This window comes from Lagenorhynchus albirostris, chromosome 12 (genome assembly GCF_949774975.1).
Source record: "Lagenorhynchus albirostris chromosome 12, mLagAlb1.1, whole genome shotgun sequence".
NCBI classification, from domain to species: Eukaryota; Metazoa; Chordata; class Mammalia; order Artiodactyla; family Delphinidae; genus Lagenorhynchus; species Lagenorhynchus albirostris.
Genome location: NC_083106.1, coordinates 33673966 through 33692432, shown reverse-complemented (window position 1 = coordinate 33692432; position 18467 = coordinate 33673966). Strand labels below are relative to the sequence as shown.

Genomic DNA, 18467 nt, shown 5'->3' with positions numbered 1-18467 from the left:
ACAAATTTCCAAAATTAATCAACAATGATAACAAAAAAAAACTTCTTTGGAATCATTCCAGTGTTTAACCTGAGACAAAGCCTGCACTGTGCCTTATAAATAAGTGTATGTTCAAACCTCACCACAATACAAAATACTATTACAACTTAGTTGGTGAGAAAAGCAAAATGGCACAGAATATGTACAGAGCCAGGAAAAAACAATCCAAAAAAACAATCCATTAATATCGAGTTTGATGGCAAGCAGTCTATCAAATGAAATCAATCTTAAAGGTACAAGTTTAAATTAAAAACTATACCAAAAATTTTTCCCAAAAAGTTTATTACATTGCTATTTGCTATGGAAAAAAGACTGTAATCATTAATTTCTAAATTAAAATCATATATAAAATTATTTTTCTACTTGTTATTCTTGTTATGCTTTTACTCAATATAGGCTACTTCACTGAGAAAGAATGATAAAGAGGCTAAAGACATGAATAATTCCTTTGTAATCTTGTTTGAGGGTTTAGAAAAACTATTGATTTTAGTCTGCATTTTCTAAAGTTAATATTTCCTAACTCAGTAACTTTATTTAAAATACAAACAAATCTTACCTGGCATATTAAGTTACCAGAGAAATGACCTCTTTCTCAGGAGTGCCACTTTCAGAGTTAGCACAGAATTCATGTGTCATCTTTTAAAGTAATAATGTAATAAACCTTTCATTTCCTCTCCACGAGATATATAGCAACTAAGAAGATGTAGCAACTAAAGAAGAAAAAAAGTAAAACAACTACTTCCAAACCAGGCATGATTGCAAAGGACATTTTAGGAGTACAAAACTTGTAACTATAAAATCATCAAAGCAAAAATGCTTTGTTTTTTTGTTCATACTTCACACCAACTCAGAGACTATGAATGACTCTGAGAGGCTACGGTTATAAAAACTATACAATAGGTCTTTTTAGAAAAAAGAGCTCCAGTAAGAAAGCAAAAATTTTGTGAATCCCTTAGACTGTACATTGGTGCATGTGGACATAGATGTGCATAGACAACTGAGAAAATATAAACAAAGAAGCAAACTACGAACATCCATGGAAAGCTTCCTTCAATTTCACTGTAAGACATTTTCTGGATATAATGATATAGCTTATAAAGGAACAAGGAAGTAGGATGAATTTGAACTCAGGGCAAGAGTGAGGGTAGGCTGGGGTGGGAAGAGAAGAAAAGGAAAATGGAAGAAAAATAACACCTTAAATAAAATTTTACTTTCCTCGATACAGTTAATCCAAAGTCATTTCAACCAGAGTGTCACAACCTATATATGTATCAACTGGGTTTGTGTGATGAAAATTTGCCAAGCCAGAAGTGATGCAGTATTTGTCAAAAAGATTGAATTGCCCTTTCATATTAGTACAAAAAACGACAGTGCATGATTATTGCCACAAGCATGAGGTTGTTTAGGGATAATGTGAGCACCTTAACAGTAGCTAGTAATGGGAAATGTCTATCTCTTTTTCTTTCCTTTCAAGGTAGGCACTTTAACATGCCTTGTTACACTGCCAAACCATTTCTCACTCCAAACTTCTTAAATACTACCTCTCCAAGCCAAGGATATATTTTTAACTGAAGACAAATGCACTCTTCATTGCTAAAACCATAATATAATAAATGGTTTACTAGTCCCATGAAAATTAAAATATTGTGTACTGTTTGTAATATGGGAGCATCTATGCTCTACTGTTCTGCTGCATGCAGGTCCATGTTCATTTCTCTATTATTCAGACTTTTGATGACAGGTATATTAAAAGGCTGTGATTATACCCTCTTATTTTTTTTTAAAGAATATTTCTAACTCCTAAAGATGTCTGCATCAGATCAATTCGTGACTTTAAATTTAAAATAATAGTAATACTACCCAATTTTAACTTTACTGTTACAAATATATGTATACATATTTCTGTCAAAATATATTTCCAGGAGCTTAATAGATTTCCAACTTTGACACTTTCTCTCGGAGTCAATTTCATAATAGAGGTCATACCAACTCATCTTCTTAAAAGATAATAGAAGAATTGATTAACCAACTTTAGAATGTATTTCGAGAATCCTTTCATTGAAATTGTACACAACTAAATAAATGATTAGAATAAACAGAGGTTTAAAAAGGGCTTACTGATTACTTACAAAATTACAATTATAAAATATTGCAACTGAGAGAAAAAGTGATCAGCTAAAAAAAGTAGAAATCCAATTAACCTAGCCCATATAATTAGCATTATACTCAAAGACTAAGGAATAGTTTAAGGAATAAGTCACTAAAATTTGTTTTTGTTTTAATAATAGGTAACTGTAGAGTCATTTCCTTAAGAAGATATTTGTACTGCTGTTTTACAATACAATCTCAGTCTTGCCGACCTACTCTTTAGACTACAAGAACATTCCACTAAAATCTGACAAAGAAACACTTATTTTCTGCTATTCACTGAAATAGGTACTTTATTTCACTTGCTCTGGTGAAAATCCTTGGAAAGTCTAGTTATTTAAATTTGTCCTACAGAGGCTTCTGGTTTGAGGGTATAAAGAATCACAATAATTATTTTAGTTCATTTTCAAAGCACTCAAGTGTAGAATTTGATACAAAACTGAAAAAATAAGTTGTTATAACTCAAAGTTCTATTAGGATATCAGTGCAAACACAACTGTTTGTCCCATACTCGCATCCCAAAGAATGACCAAGCCTCTGCTGCTGTTAATCCCTCCTACACGTGCTCATGACCCTCTCCTGTCATGGTGTGGAGTTCTTAAGTGCATGCATTCTGCATAAGAACACCATGAATCTTTGAGATGAGGTACCAAAGGAGGTCAGAGAGCAAATGGGAAAGAGGACAGAAATGCACTCAACAGAGTGCAAGTTCGCCTAGGATCAGCTGGTGAAAACCAAAACTAAACCACATTTTGATTCTGCCTTTAGCATAATGCTCTGAGCTACTCATTACGGGGAACACTTAAAACGTAACTACGGAATTCGACAAACTAATCCGTCTTTTTAAAGTATATACTGATCAAGTTTAATGCATTTGTAAATAAAAAACAGCCAGTGTATTTTTTTAAGTTGGTTCTACATAAAAACATTGAACAGTTTCAGTAATCTGAATAGTTCATGCAAAAAGTTATTAACGTATACAATATAATTCAACCCTCCCCCAAATTTTTTTTAAATGTGGTTGAACAAAATTTACCTGAATTTCTAATTCAAGGAAAGCATACCCATGACTCCAACATCACGAATGAAATGGTGATGATGCCCCAATCTGTATATCCTGCTCTCTACCCTCTCTATTGAACTGTAGATCCATGAATATAACTGCCTACCCAATATCTCACTTCTAAAACTAAACATAGCAACCTCCCTTCCAACACTTTCCCAATGTTTTACCCCTTCAAGTTAAAACCTGCCACTATACCTTACTTTTCCAAGCCAGAATTCCTTCCAATGCGTCACAAAATTCTACTGATTGCAACTCTCAAATCTCTTTCATCTCTGCATCAGCATTGGAATCCTTATCTGCACTGCTTCAGTTCAAGTACTGATCAATTTTTTGCCTAGACTGAAATTAGAAGCCTTCTAAATCTCCTGAAATCACCTTTCAATCCTTTTCCCAACAACCACTAGAGAAATATTTCTAAAAACCAAACCATTCTAAACATTTCAGTAAAAATATTCAAACTACATATTCTTTAACTATTCTTTAAAAATCACTCCCTTGAACAAAATATTCTAATGTATTAAAAAATAATGTTAAAAAGTTAAGATGTACTGATAGATGAATAAAAAGTTGGAAAGATCAATAAATATGTGATATAGGAAGTACAACAAAAGGAAAATTGTAGTGGTATTCAATGCATAATTCTTTCAGATATTCTGCATGTTAGTAATTCTTTAAATATTGGAGAAAAGTTGTTTTTACTGAAATGGCTTGTTATGTAGAAATGGCTAATATTTACTGTGGGTTATTTCTGCGCTAAGTAAGCATTTTGCATGCATTATCTCTAGTGGTGTGCTGGAAAATGTTTAGCACTTTCAACATGGTTTTGGCTCTCCAGAAAACAGAGGAGGTGGTGAGAGAAAATAGTCCTGATTTGCAGCATTTGCCAATCTCCATGCTCTAATATTCCCACTACAGTTTTAAGCTTCCCAAGACAGAACTGGAAGAGATAAGCACTGTGTCGTATCTCCAACATACAGATAAAATAGACATAGATAGTCTCAAGAACGTAGATAATAGTTCACTATATTAAAATAGTTAGGAACCTTTGAGTATGTATTACTTTTGTTTAAAATATAATTGATATAATTGTAAGTTTGTATGATTTATTCTTTAATACTGATTTTAAAACTGGCTGGCAAAATTCCTGAAAATTTAACAATCAGTTCTCAGCTTTAGCACGTGACTGATTATCTCACAAACAGCAAGTTGGGCAGGTACAATTATTTATCATAATTTTACAGATGACAATATGAAACATTAGAGAGATTCTTACTTGCCCAGTAGTAAATATTAGAGCCAGCTTTTAATCTAGATTTTACTGACTCACAAATCTCAGCAAATAATTGCTCAGGATCTGACTCACAAATCTCAGCAAATAATTGCTCAGGATCTGCTGCTTCATAAAATTCTACTCCTACTTCAAGGCTCCTTTGTGCTTCCATAAAGCCTGAAAGCACATCTATTATGCCACTTATTGTTCTAATTATTTACCTATATACTTACCTGCTAAACTCTCCGGGCAGCTCAGCAAAGATATGCAATCAGGCAGCCTGGATTTGAATCTAAGAGTTTACACTAGTGCCTGGTGCATAGTAAGTACTCAATACATGGTAATTACTATGATCATGATTCCCCAGATTCTGAGTGGCTGCAGAGCAGAGTCTTCGTTTTAGAATACCCAGCACTTAAGGCACTATCTGGCATGTAGGACATACTCATGTAAAAGAAAACAAGAAAATGCAATCTGTGGGACTTCCCTGGTGGCGCAGTGGTTAAGAATCCACCTGCCAATGCACGGGACACGGGTTCAAACCCTAGTCTGGGAAGATCCCACATGCCCCAGAGCAACTAAGCCCGTGCACAACTACTGAAGCCCGTGCACCTAGAGCCCGTGCTCCACAAAAGAGAAGCCACTGCAATGAGAAGCCCGTGCACCACAAAGAAGAGTAGCCCCCGCTCACCGCAACTAGAGAAAGCCTGTGAGCAGCAATGCAGACCAAACAAAGCCAAAAATATAAATTAAAAAAAAAAATTCTTCTTTTAAAAAGGGAGTCACATGAATGTTTAAAAAAAACAAAAAGAAGTGCAATCTGAATAATAGTTTTGGTTTTCTCATCAAATAGCTGTAAGATGTTGATCAGATTACCTCACTAACTGAGTCTCAGTGTGCAGAATAGTGATAAATGGGGGACATGGACTTGATTAATTATAAAGTACTTTCTTGTGCTAAAACTGCATGACTGAATGCATGCCCTTGCTGGTCCATTAAAGTGTACTAATACAGTACTTACAGAGTAGTTGAAGAGTATGTGTCAAGTACTTTTCAGCCACGTAGGAAAAGGACAAGTGCATAATCCTCACTGCAACATTCACAATAGCCAATCACTGGAGTCAGCCTAAACTTTTATTAGAATGGTTAAATATATTCTAGCACATATATCCAATAGAATATTAAGCAATCACTAAAGATGACGGTTAGAATGTCCTGTAGAAACATGGGAAATGAGTTAATATCACAGCAAATAAAATAAGCAGAATGTAAACTGGTATATACATCTTAAAGAAAAAAGCATGGGCATGGAGAAAACTAATACTGCATTGACAAAAATGACAATAGTTGCATAAACACTGTAGTGTTGAAAATGCTTTTTAAAAAAATTCTATTTGTGAAATTTAGTGTAATGCTTTGTTATTCATAATTTATAAAAACTATTCGGGTGTATGTATTCTAATGAAGTCTTTACAAAATCTGGGACTTCCAGTAAGGCACCTCCAAAAAAATTAAGCTTAGGGATAGTTAGTGCTCCCCTAGCACATTTTCTCCTCCTAAGCAGAGCAAAGCTGGTTATTTTAGAGACCAGACACATGCACAGTGCACACATATACCTATGATGCGGAATTCACCAGAAGAGAGAATGGAGAAACACAAAAGGGAACTCTGGAACAATAATTCTGCTTTTCAGTACTCCTCAGTTATATAATTTTTAAGGTGGTATGCAAATTGTTAAAACTGATTGCAAAAATTTTAACGGAAAACCTAAACTGGTTCATTTAAGCTGAGAAAATCAAATATTAATTTAATTCAATGAGCTGACCTGTTGTAAAAGTGACTGGTTCATTGATATAACTTAGCCTTACAAAAATGCATGTTTCTCTTGGTGGACAGTAAGCCAGAAATAAAGAGGAGGCAGAAATTAAAGGATTATCTGAGCAGCTGGAAGGAGTACTCAGAGAAAAACTTTTCTCCCTGTTGCTTTCCAGAATAAGCAGAGTTCTGTATTCTACTGATGTACTTTATGTGAGTTGGAAATACAGAGGAAAATAACCCATTTAAGTAAAATTAAATAGAATGAGTCAGTTTCCACATTCTGTCACTTGTTAGAAGTTAACTAAGTTACCTGTTAATTTTATTTTTAAAAACAAGATAAATGAGAGAAGTTGTCATCTCTTCACTTTTTGCCCAGCTCTACCATAGTGCTGGTAGGAGTTCAAAATTCACTGACTAAATGAAGGACAACAGAACTGCTGGCCCAACCCATCAGAAAGTCTATGTTAATAATCTGATGTATATAAATTGTGTTTTAAGAAAACAAAGCTTCATGCTCTACAGCATCATCACGTTCCATGCTAATGCACGGTGAAGGAACAGCTATTGTTATCTTCATATTGCAGTTCTTAAACTACTAGAGTGAGCTCCAACATATCTGTCCAAAAATCACAAACTCATCAATATACCAATTTGTTTTTAAGTTACATTTTTTCCCAAAAGCTTTAAAATGCCATCGTATAATGGTGATAAAATGAGTGGCAGCTTAAGATTATGTTGTTCAGTATTGGATAAATTAAACCTCTAAAACATGTTCTTAAACTTCTTTTATTGTTATAATTTACTGGATGGCAAAAAAAGATTTAAAGAAAAGTTAATGAAGTATCTAAACAAACTTGTCAAAGAATACTGCCATTTATATTTCAAAACTACATATCCATTCCACTGTTCACCTGTAAGATATATCTTAGAGAAGAAAAAGGTATAGCAAAGCAACATGTTATGATTTCCAATAAATGTTACCGTAAGTTTTGAGCAAGCATCCTATGTATATGGTGCTCTTGACTTGAGAAATGCCTAATAATTGGCAGAGAAATTATTTCACTTTCCTTCTATAATTACTGTTAAAAGGGGATCCTATTATATATATATATATGTATATATATGTATATATATGTATATATATAATATGTTAAAACAAAGGTATTTTGACAATAAAGTATTATAGATTCACATGTAAGAGTACAAAAAATACGATGTTCATATATTTTAACAGTACCGGCTTAAAACTACAATAACACATAAAAATAAACTTTTTTGATGACTATTTTTTTATTATGAAGTATTACATAGAGGTAGGAAATAGTAACAAAGCCAGAGAATGAAAGATGAGTTATTTTAACTCAAACTTCACCCATATTATTTGGCTGAGACAATTAAGATGGACATCACTCGATGATTTCTAGGCCATATCATATGTAGTGACAGCTGAATTTGCACGTATCTTGCTTAGGGTGACATGAACGCATGGATTTCTGCCCTTCGAAGTTCATTTTTTGTTGGGTTCACAAAGTGTAACATAACTTACAATACTCGAGATTAGAATCCACTCATTATTTTTCCTTCACATATGCTTTTTTCTCCTCTGTAGTTTATATACAGGTTGGTGGAAAGGAAAAAGGATGGAAGAGTCATCCTTACAGTAATTATTAGCTATAATAAGGCCGTATCTTGTAGGAAGACAGTGAAGATCAAAAAATGAAATTCTCAGAGGATGATCACATCCTCAGATTTTAAGAGTAAAGTTAAATTATGAAAATAATGATACATCTTTATAAAGTAATTTTTTCCACTCAAGAAATCGTACAGAATGACCAACACTCTTCAAAAACACTAACTAGAATGGTTCTAAATAAGTGAGTTCCAAAAATAATAAGCTGTACTCCTCCCCCACCAAACCCTGCTCAAGAAAACGGAACTGCAATTTTTTTTTTTTTTGCCAAAGCCTGACTTTAAGAATTTTGCTTTTTATTCCAAAGCAAAGAAAATAAATTATAATTCAAATAAGGAAGTAAACAGGCAGTGACAACTGAAGACAAAGGTAGATTTTCCGGGTAAAAAGGAAGAAAATCAAGGACAAGTCTGTGCACCAGGGTAACCACAATGGCACCATTGAAGAGGTCTGAAGTTCACAGGCTGAGTCTCTTGAGCCCATCCTTCATACATAACACATCCTTTAGTGTTTGATCAATCTTGACCCATAGCTTCTTTTTTTTTTAACATCTTTATTGGAGTATAATTGCTTTACAATGGTGTGTTAGTTTCCGTTTTATAACAAAGTGAATCAGTTATACATATACATATGTTCCCAAATCTCTTCCCTCTTGCGTCTCCCTCCCTCCCACCCTCCCTATCCCACCCCTCTAGGTGGTCACAGAGCACCGAGCTGATCTCCCTGTGCTACGTGGCTGCTTCCCACTTGCTATCTATTTTACGTTTGGTAGTGTATATATGTCCACGCCACTCTCTCACTCTGTCACAGCTTACCCTTCCCCCTCCCCATATCCTCAAGTCCATTCTCTAGTAGGTCTGTGTTTTCATTCCCATCTTGCCCCTAGGTTCTTCATAACATTTTTTTTTCTTAGATTCCATATATACGTGTTAGCATACAGTATTTCTTTTTCTCTTTCTGACATACTTCACTCTGTATGACAGACTATAGGTCCATCCGCCTCACTACAAATAACTCAATTTCGTTTCTTTTTATGGCTGAGTAATATTCCATTGTATATATGTGCCACATCTTCTTTATCCATTCATCTATTGATGGACACTTAGGTTGCTTCCATCTCCTGGCTATTGTAAATAGAGCTGCAATGAACATTGTGATACATGACTCTTTTTGAATTATGGTTTTCTCAGGGTATATGCCCAGTAGTGGGATTGTTGGGTCATACGGTAGTTCTATTTTTAGTTTTTTAAGGAACCTCCATACTGTTCTCCATAGTGGCTGTACCAATTTACATTCCCACCAACAGTGCAAGAGGGTTCCCTTTTCTCCACACCCTCTCCAGCATTTATTGTTTGTAGATTTTCTGATGATGGCCATTCTGACTGGTGTGAGATGATACCTCATTGTAGTTTTGATTGGCATTTCTCTAATGATTAGTGATGTTGAGCATCCTTTCATGTGTTTGTTGGCAGTCTGTATATCTTTGGAGAAATGTCTATTTAGGTCTTCTGCCCATTTTTGGATTGGGTTTTTGTTTTTCTGATATTGAGCTGCTTGTAAATTGTGGAGATTAATCCTTTGTCAGTTGCTTCATTTGCAAATATTTTCTCCCATTCTGAGGGTTGTCTTTTTGTCTTGTTTATGGTGTCCTTTGCTGTGCAAAAGGTTTTAAGTTTCATTAGGTCCCATTTGTTTATTTTTGTTTTTATTTCCATTTCTCTAGGAGGTGATTGACCCATAGCTTCTTAATTCTACCCATGTCATTTTCTTCTTCAGATATTCTTATGTTATTATCACGTAAGACATTATTAAGATATTATTTTACTGCTATTTCTACTTCCTAATTTCAAATAAAAACCTAGGACCAGAGGGGTATCCAGGATATTTAATGGAACTGATGCTGTTATTCAAATCATTTTCACCTGTCAGCTTTACTGCATATGCAAAATTCAATAAAAACAAATGAAGCCAATAAAAAGAGTACTTAATGATACTGTTAACAGACCCAGCATGTAGTAAAGTACTGTGGATAAATTAAAAGTGTCATTTTTACTGGTACCAAATGCTTTCTAGCAACGAAATAAGTCAAAAGAAGACAATTTTAAGCTGAAAGCAGCCCAACTCTACTTAATTAGTTACACAGCTATTAGAAAACGTGCCATAAACTGTACATATGGTTAAAAGTACATCCCATGCCTGAGGCAAAAAACAAAAGGGGCAGTGGGAAAGAGGATTTCATATTTGTTTACCTTTCATGACTCTTATACTGGGGTTCCTAGCATTATAGACTACTAGGAGACTTAACAGAAGTTGCTTATATTATAAATTAATCTCTCTCTCCACTGAAATTTAGAATAACATTGCTATCATCCATGGGCCCCAGAGAATTCAAAAGCAACCACACAAATTACTTGGATAATTTAAATTAGGATGTGAGGGACTTCCCTGGTGGACCACTGGTAAAGAATCCGCCTTACACTGCAGGGGACGCGGGTTCAATCCCTGGTGGGGGAACTGGGATCCCATATGCCACGGAGCAACAAAGCCCGTGTGCCACAACTACAGAGCCCACACACCCTGGAGCCTGCAAGCCACAACTAGAGAAGAGAAAACCCACACAGCACAACTAGAGAGAAGCCGGCGCACTGCAACTAGAAAGAAACCCCAGCGGACCGCGCGCCGAACGAAAAAAAGATTCCACGTGCCTCAACAAAGATCCTGCATGCTGCAACTAAGACCCGACACAGCCAAAAAATAAAATAAATAAATAAATAATAAATCTTTTAAAAAATAAAAAAAAAATTAGGATGTGAATTATATTTTCAATTTAATGCCTCCATCTGTGCATATAGTTTCCCTATGTGTTAGAAGAAAGGAAAAAGAGAAGGCAAATCATCCTTATGGTGACTACCGGCTGCACATCGTTTTATACATTATTTCACAGTTAAGGAATTAGGGATAAGGCTAACAGAAGTGTTAATCCAGCTGTGTTCAGGAAAGAATGGTTGATATTGTTTTCAAACATATTGCTTTAGAAAAATGGCTTTGGGGTCAGAAATTAACCCCCTCATCTCTGGAGTTCCAAAGTGCTTTGTATTTTTATTATATAACTTACTATACTTTTATTGGTATTATGGTTTCTTACACTAGACTGTCAGTTCCTGAAGAGTAGGAAGCCTGTCCTACTAATGTTGTATCTTCTACAGTCCTCAGCATGGCAATGTATACAACTCCAACCTCAATAAAATTTATGAAATGAATAAATATCCCACCAAATACACAGTAGCTCTTGAATTTCTCTCCAATCCTTCATAATTTTCTCCTCTACAATAACGTATTATACCATGGATTTTGCATGCGCATTAAGGACACTGGTTGACCCACATATTTGAAAAAGAAAAGTAAATCAAACAATAAAGTAAGTTAGATCACCTATAAAATATCTTTAAAACCCCTTTAATGAAAGGAACTTTGATTATTAGAAATGACAATATTTCCAGGAATTTATAGATATCCTATTTCTGATCTACAGTAAGAGAGACATGCTATAGTGAAGATAATAGACAGCATATTTTGATTATAAGCATGATTTCATGGTTTTTCCGCTCCCAGTCTTTCCTTAGTTCTAACTCCTCTTCCACAGAGAGATGACCTTTCTAAAAGCAAATCCAGTAATGTCAATCTGCTTCTTAAAAACAACAGGATAGCAGCCTGGGCTACATTAGCCCTGGCCACATCCCACCTGCAGCTTCTGTTCTACCACAGCCCAGAGTCAGCCAATGCTCCATCTATTTTCATAATCCAAAAAACATCAGCAATGTTAACAACTGGGATAAGCATATGGTTCCCTCTGTTTTTTATTCTGTTTTCTGTTCTTTCTGCCTTAAAAACTCATAGTCAATTTTTAAGATCCAGTTTAAAAGCCATCTTTTCCTGGTGACAGCTTCTCGGAAACACTTTCTTGAAAAACAGGAAGAGCTTCACTTCTTTCACTTTGCATTTTACTCTTTGTTTATAGGGCTGTCCCTCGTGACTACTAGGAACTTAAGTGCAAGGCACTGCTTGTATAACTTTGAAGACCTAGTACTTAACCCAGTGCTATTAACAAACGACAAAGCCAATAAAATCTCTCTGAATAGATAAATGTCATTCAAACTGAAATATTCCCTACAGAATCTGAAAAACAAAATCAGGTTTTACTCACTAAAAAAGAAAAGAAATCTATAAGAGGGTTTTACTCTTTTAGATTTTTAAGGAAATTGAAGAACGGTTGTTTTCCATTACTTTTCTTATGGCCTTTTAGATTTAGTTTTTTTACTTCAATAATAATAGCATTGCCTTTAAAATTTTTTGCTCAAAAACAATAAAGAAGCCATGTAAAAATCATATTAATAAATTTCAAAAAAATTTTAAAACAAGCACTGATATAAGCCTTCAACTGAAATCAAACCATACGGCAACCTTATACTGTTAAACCATACCAATTCTTGCAGAGCTGTTTATTTTGTTTTTTGTTTAACTGCAAGGCTGAGTTTCAATGATAAATAGTCTTTGTGATTGATAACTATCTTAGACCACAATAAAAATCAATATATGGTTCCACTTTGCTGATGATACTATAGCTAAAAGGCCAAAATTTAATTCCTTGCTCTGTGGTTTCTGGTGTATGCCTGAGTATTGTTTTGTTTTGTTTCCTTCCATTTTGGACTTAGGAGAGAAAAAAATGCAGTTTTAGTAAATGTTTACGTTTAAAATAAGACACTCTCTTTTTCACTGCTTCATAGATCTACATTTTTCAATGAGAACTGCCAAGAGCACTGAACTTCAATGTAAGAGTAGAGAGTAGCTTTCCCAACTGTGTAAATATACTACGTTCTGGACACCCTGAACTCTTGACTTTCCCTATGAAGAAGATGCTGTTAAAATGTCAGTTAATCATAAAGCAGTGCCACAATGGGTTACCCAGAAGCAGAAGGCAATTTAAAAGAGCAATTTTAACATGCAATTGCCAAAGCAAGCAATGCAGACAATTTCTGATGATGGCATATTTTACTTCCATTTAATAAGAGAAAGAGAAAACTGTATTTTCTTAGCTTCTGTACCAGATGGTATACCCAGAGGAAATAGACACACTGAAAAAACAAGTGTGCTTTCTTTGACTGTTCAGTGGAGTTTTTGAATTACTTCCCATTTAAGACAATGTCACATTTATACCTTTTTAAAAATGTATAAAATGCCTGAAAAAGCATTATGTGAACAATAACATGGGTCAGGCTGTAAGCTAACAACGAAGTAATCATACCCCTCAGGTACATAGGGAAGCATGAGGCAAGTGTAGGTGGCTACAGGCACCAGAGGCTGTAATTACCACCTCTCCTAACTTGAGTAACCCTGAAGCAGGTAATTGCACTTACCAAATGATTTTAATGTACTTCAGAAAGAAAACAAAGACACAGCTTTGGCAACTAGGTAGGACATTTTCAGAAAAGAATAGTGTAAAATATTTTTTACACTTCTTTAACTGTTTAAAATATTTAAGAGTGTATACTTGAGTGTCAACACACTAATCAATTGTGCTTTTAATAAAATTGAAGTTGCAAACATTAAGCTATGTTTTCTCAAGGAATAATTCAGCCATGAAGATTCAATTTTTTAAAATGTACATCCCTCCCAGACGTCATACTTTCATTTACTCAGGCTACACTCTTCTTCTGAAAGGGGGTGGGGGTGGGAAAGATCGCCTGTAGTAGGAGAAAGAGGGGAAAAAATTCAGGCTTTTCAAGTTCCAGAAAATGGGTGTGAGCCCCAGTTGCCCAGTTGGCTGAGGTTAGCCAAATCATTGTTTTTATTTTGTTCTTCTTGAATCTTAGATTCACCAGCTACAAAATTGGGATAATAATATCCAAATAATTATAAAGCAGTACCAATCAATACTGAATTATGAAAATCTACACTTGCATTTAAAATACAAAATATACTCATTAATACATAAATAAAACCATTTCATTAATTTGCTGTAAAATTATTTATTGACAGATCTCTGCCAAGAATGAAAAAGTTTACTATTTCCAGAAGTAAAATTTCAAAGGCTTAACTACATTAAAATGGAGTTTTTAAGACACTAAATAGTAACTAATTTACTCTTTGATAGGTCCCTAGTAGTCAAAAATTGTTCCTCTGTGATACACCAAAATAAAATAAGAATTTCTGAGAGACTGAAAGTAATCATCATCCCTTTGTTACTTATAAGAAATTCATGTGAAATTGATATCAGACACATACATATAGCTAAAAAAACTTTATACTTATCTTCAAAGGCTTCTTGGTGGTCTAACATGTAGAATGCATTAAAATAGCTATTTCAAAACAATAAATATTTACTCAACCAGATGATATTAATGGTAAAACACTACCCTACACCATGACATTCTCCTAATATTTGTTAAAATGGAATGGTTTATAGAACCAGTATTCAGAGTTTGCACAATTTAATAGAATTAGATGGGAACTTCTCCAAAAGTTATGTTTGGTGTCTTAAAGGGATCATTTCCCCAGACTATGAAGAATTTTTGTACTAAATATCAGATAATATCATAGCGTAAGCTGTGTTCTATTTTGTTGTTATAAAACAGCAGGCTGAGTCTAGTGATGATGCTGGTGTTGGTAGGGTTTGAGGGATCTTAAACCTGGGGAAAGGAACCTTGAAGAGAAGTGGATGGACATCATAAATTTAACCTTTACTGACTCTGTATTTAGACATGCAATGTTTCAATTATATCCAACTTCTGCTTTTCAGGATTATTTAAAAATTAATAGAATATATAATTGCATAAGCTTTCCCTCTTTTTCTAATAATAGAGCAAGATTAGTAGACATTCCTATAAAACAGTAACCAGTTTCTCTACAATCTACAATGTACCTGGAAATCTAGTTTATAAGCACTTTTTTTTTTTACCTTAAAACCTGCATCAAACACACCTTGTGAGGACATAAATAAATTAATAAAGATATGTGACAAAGACTCACCACATGTGAAAGATAGTTTTAAAAAAAACTTTTTACATTTGGAAGTAAAACTACAGATGAGTGAGCTTGATACCATTTTATGCCACAGAGCCCACAACTTAAATGTTTCTCAAATAACATATCAGAAAAAAAGACCAATATTATTTCAAAATGTCAAGACATTTATAAATTTGAAAGCAGCTATGAGTGTAAGTTATTTTTACTCTATCCCCTCCCATACAGATAAGGTTATTCTCAAAGTAAAATATCTCAAACACTTTACAGTACTATTTTTACTTACTGCAGCTCAATATGCATTCTGAACATAAGTATTCAATAGGGATAAATCAATGCTCATCAACATGTTCTTTTCATCCACTTAATAGAGCTTAACTAGCCTTAAAACACAATTTCATTATCCATTCACCTGTCGATGGACATTTAGGTTGCTTCCATGTCCTGGCAATTGTAAACAGTGCTGCAATGAACGTTGGGGTGCATGTGTCTTTTTAAATTATGGTTTTCTCAGGGTATATGCCCAGTAGTGGGATTGCTGGGTCATAAGGTAGTTCTATTGTTAGTTTTTTAAGGGACCTCCATACTGTTCTCCATAGTGGCTGTTTCAATATACATTCCCACCAACAGTGCAGGAGGGTTCCCTTTTCTCCACACCCTCTCCAGCATTTACTGTTTGTAGATTTTTTGATGATGGCAATTCTGACTAGTGTGAGGTGATATCTCATTGTGGTTTTGATCTGCATTTCTCTAATGATTAGTGATGTTGAGCACCCTTTCATGTGTTCGTTGGCAATCTGTATGTCTTCTTTGAAGAAATGTCTATTTAGGTCTTCTGCCCATTTTTGGATTGGGTTATGTGTTTTTTTTATATTGAGCTGCATGAGCTGCTTGTATATTTTGGAGATTAATCCTTTGTCAGTTGCTTCGTTTGCAAATATTTTCTCCCATTCTGAGGGTTGCCTTTTTGTCTAGTTTATGGTTTCCATTGCTGTGCAAAAACTTTTAAGTTTCATTAGGTCCCATTTGTTTATTTTGTATTTTATTTCCATTACTCTAGGAGGTGGGTCAAAAAAGATCTTGCTATGGATAAAGATGTGGCACATATTTACAATGGAACACTACTCAGCCATAAACACGAACAAAATTGAGTTATTCATACAGAGTGAAGTAAGTCAGAAATAGAAAAAGAAATGCCATATGTTAATATACATATATGGAATCTAAAAAAAAGTACTGATAAATCTAGCAGGGCAGGAATAAAGACGCAGAGTAGAGAATGGACTTGAGGACACGGGGGGGGGAGGGGAAACTGGGATGAAGTGAGAGAGTAGCAATGACATATATACACTACCAAATGTAAAATGGATGGCTAGTGGGAAGCTGTTCCACAGCACAGGGAGATCAGCTGGATGCTTTGTGATGACCTAGAGGGGTGGGATAGGGAGGATGGGAGGGAGGCTCAAGAGGGAGGGGATATGGGGATATATGTATACATATAGCTGATTCACTTTGTTGTACAACAGAAACTAACGCAACATTGTAAAGCAATTATACTCCAATAAAGATATATTTTAAAAAAACCCCACAGTTTCATTTATTTGCCATCTCATTGGCCTTCACACCAATGGCCGATTTCAAATAATTCCTAAGTTAAAAAATTACATTATATTAACAACACATTGTGTGGTTCTGTAAATTTTTAAGGATCTATTTTGATGAAATAAAAAAATAAGAAGGCAGATGAGATATTTAAAAGAAAGAAGTTAGGGCACAAAAAGTCACAAGGAAGATCTCTGGAATAGTAAATCAACACTTATTATTTTAATTTGTATATACCTTATAAGGATTAAATGTAGGCAGAAAAAGGTAATTTTATCAGAAAATATGTGTAGGCAATATCTTCAGTAAAATGGACATCACTATTCATCTTTTTATGTTAGCACTGGATATTAATTTTGGAAGAGTGAGCTACTTCTTAGTTTCCATACTGTCTCCTTTTTAAATTATTTCTCTGACTAGTTGAGGTTGTAGAGTTAAATTGTTTTTCCCCTCAGGAAGTTCATCTACTACAATAAGCATAATTTGTCACATTACCTAGAATGAAAAGACATAGCTGTAGAACAAATTTGAAAAGCAATTTGTGTGATTTAGGCTGAGCCATGGAGACTTACCAGTGTTTTCGAGGTTAAGCTATTTTTCAACCACAGGATAAATGTATGACACCAATCAGCAAATTACTAGACTCTGTTGTCTACATCTGAGACTAATGATGGAGCCGTTAAGCTTCCTATTGGTGAGCATTTTTCAATATTAATATATGAAATATATTGATATTTACAATTAATATATAAATATTAACATATAAAAATTGAACCAGAATAAAAAATATTTAGGGACGACAGTACATTAGGTAATTGCATGGATTTTGCTTTGATCTTAGATCAGTACTCTTGGTGGGTAGCCTCAGAATACTGTAACTGCTAAACAGATGTTAAAGAAACAAAAGACATTTACATTTTCATAGATCCCCATGGTCTTAGTTTTCAATTTTCAGAACCTAAATCTATAAATGTTCAAGACGCATAGACCCAGGTACTAACTTTGCAGGTGTTTCAACATAATGCTTGATAGATAAAAAATGTTTCTTTCAACTGACCTAAAAAATTAAACTATTTTCAACAATAAAATAAACAGTGCACTAAAAGTATACTCTAATAACTTAGACAAACTTTTCAGTGGCTTTTAATAAATAGCTAACATTTTCTCTCATTATAACAATCGTACAATAAAGAACTAGGATGTATGCTTTTATATTACTTTTTATTTCACTTTTTATTCTTTCTTTGTGTTTTCTCCATGTGCTATTATTTTCACCACTCTGTTTCAGGCATTAGGAGGGCAATACAAGGCTTAAAAACATATGGAAAGCCTCTGTATTTTACAGCTGGGTGCCAAGCTGCTGCATTCATCCTCGACAACAGGATTTTCTGAATAGGAGGGTTATCTTACTGAGGATTGGCTCAGAGTAACTTTTCTTATGTGTATTATCAGATATGGCCTCTGCACTGACCATAACAAAATTATCGAGGAAGACAATTTCCACATAGTAGAAAGGTATTCAACGTTTGCTTGAACTGCAAAGGTTTTCTCTCTATATAATACATTCACCTGCATCAATCAGAGATTTTGGACTAAATATAAGCAAGCCAAGCAAAATTACCATGCAAGAAAAGACTGTGGATTCATAATACTACTGAAAAATAAAAGAGAAACATTCACATTGCCCTTAAATCACTCAAATTTATGACATACTTAAGGCTACAACTGGAACTCTTAGAATAGTGTGACTAATCATGTACCAAATAATTAGTACTTTTAATATTGTATGAATATTGTATGTCTTATGCTAGATT

General features: G+C 34.3%; 1 protein-coding gene across 5 annotated transcripts in view; it reads right to left on the bottom strand.

Annotated features, from left to right (window-relative positions):
* The window catches only part of PTPRK (protein tyrosine phosphatase receptor type K), a 565370-nt gene that overhangs the window by 198381 nt on the left and 348522 nt on the right, over positions 1-18467 (bottom strand). The window lies entirely within an intron of this gene.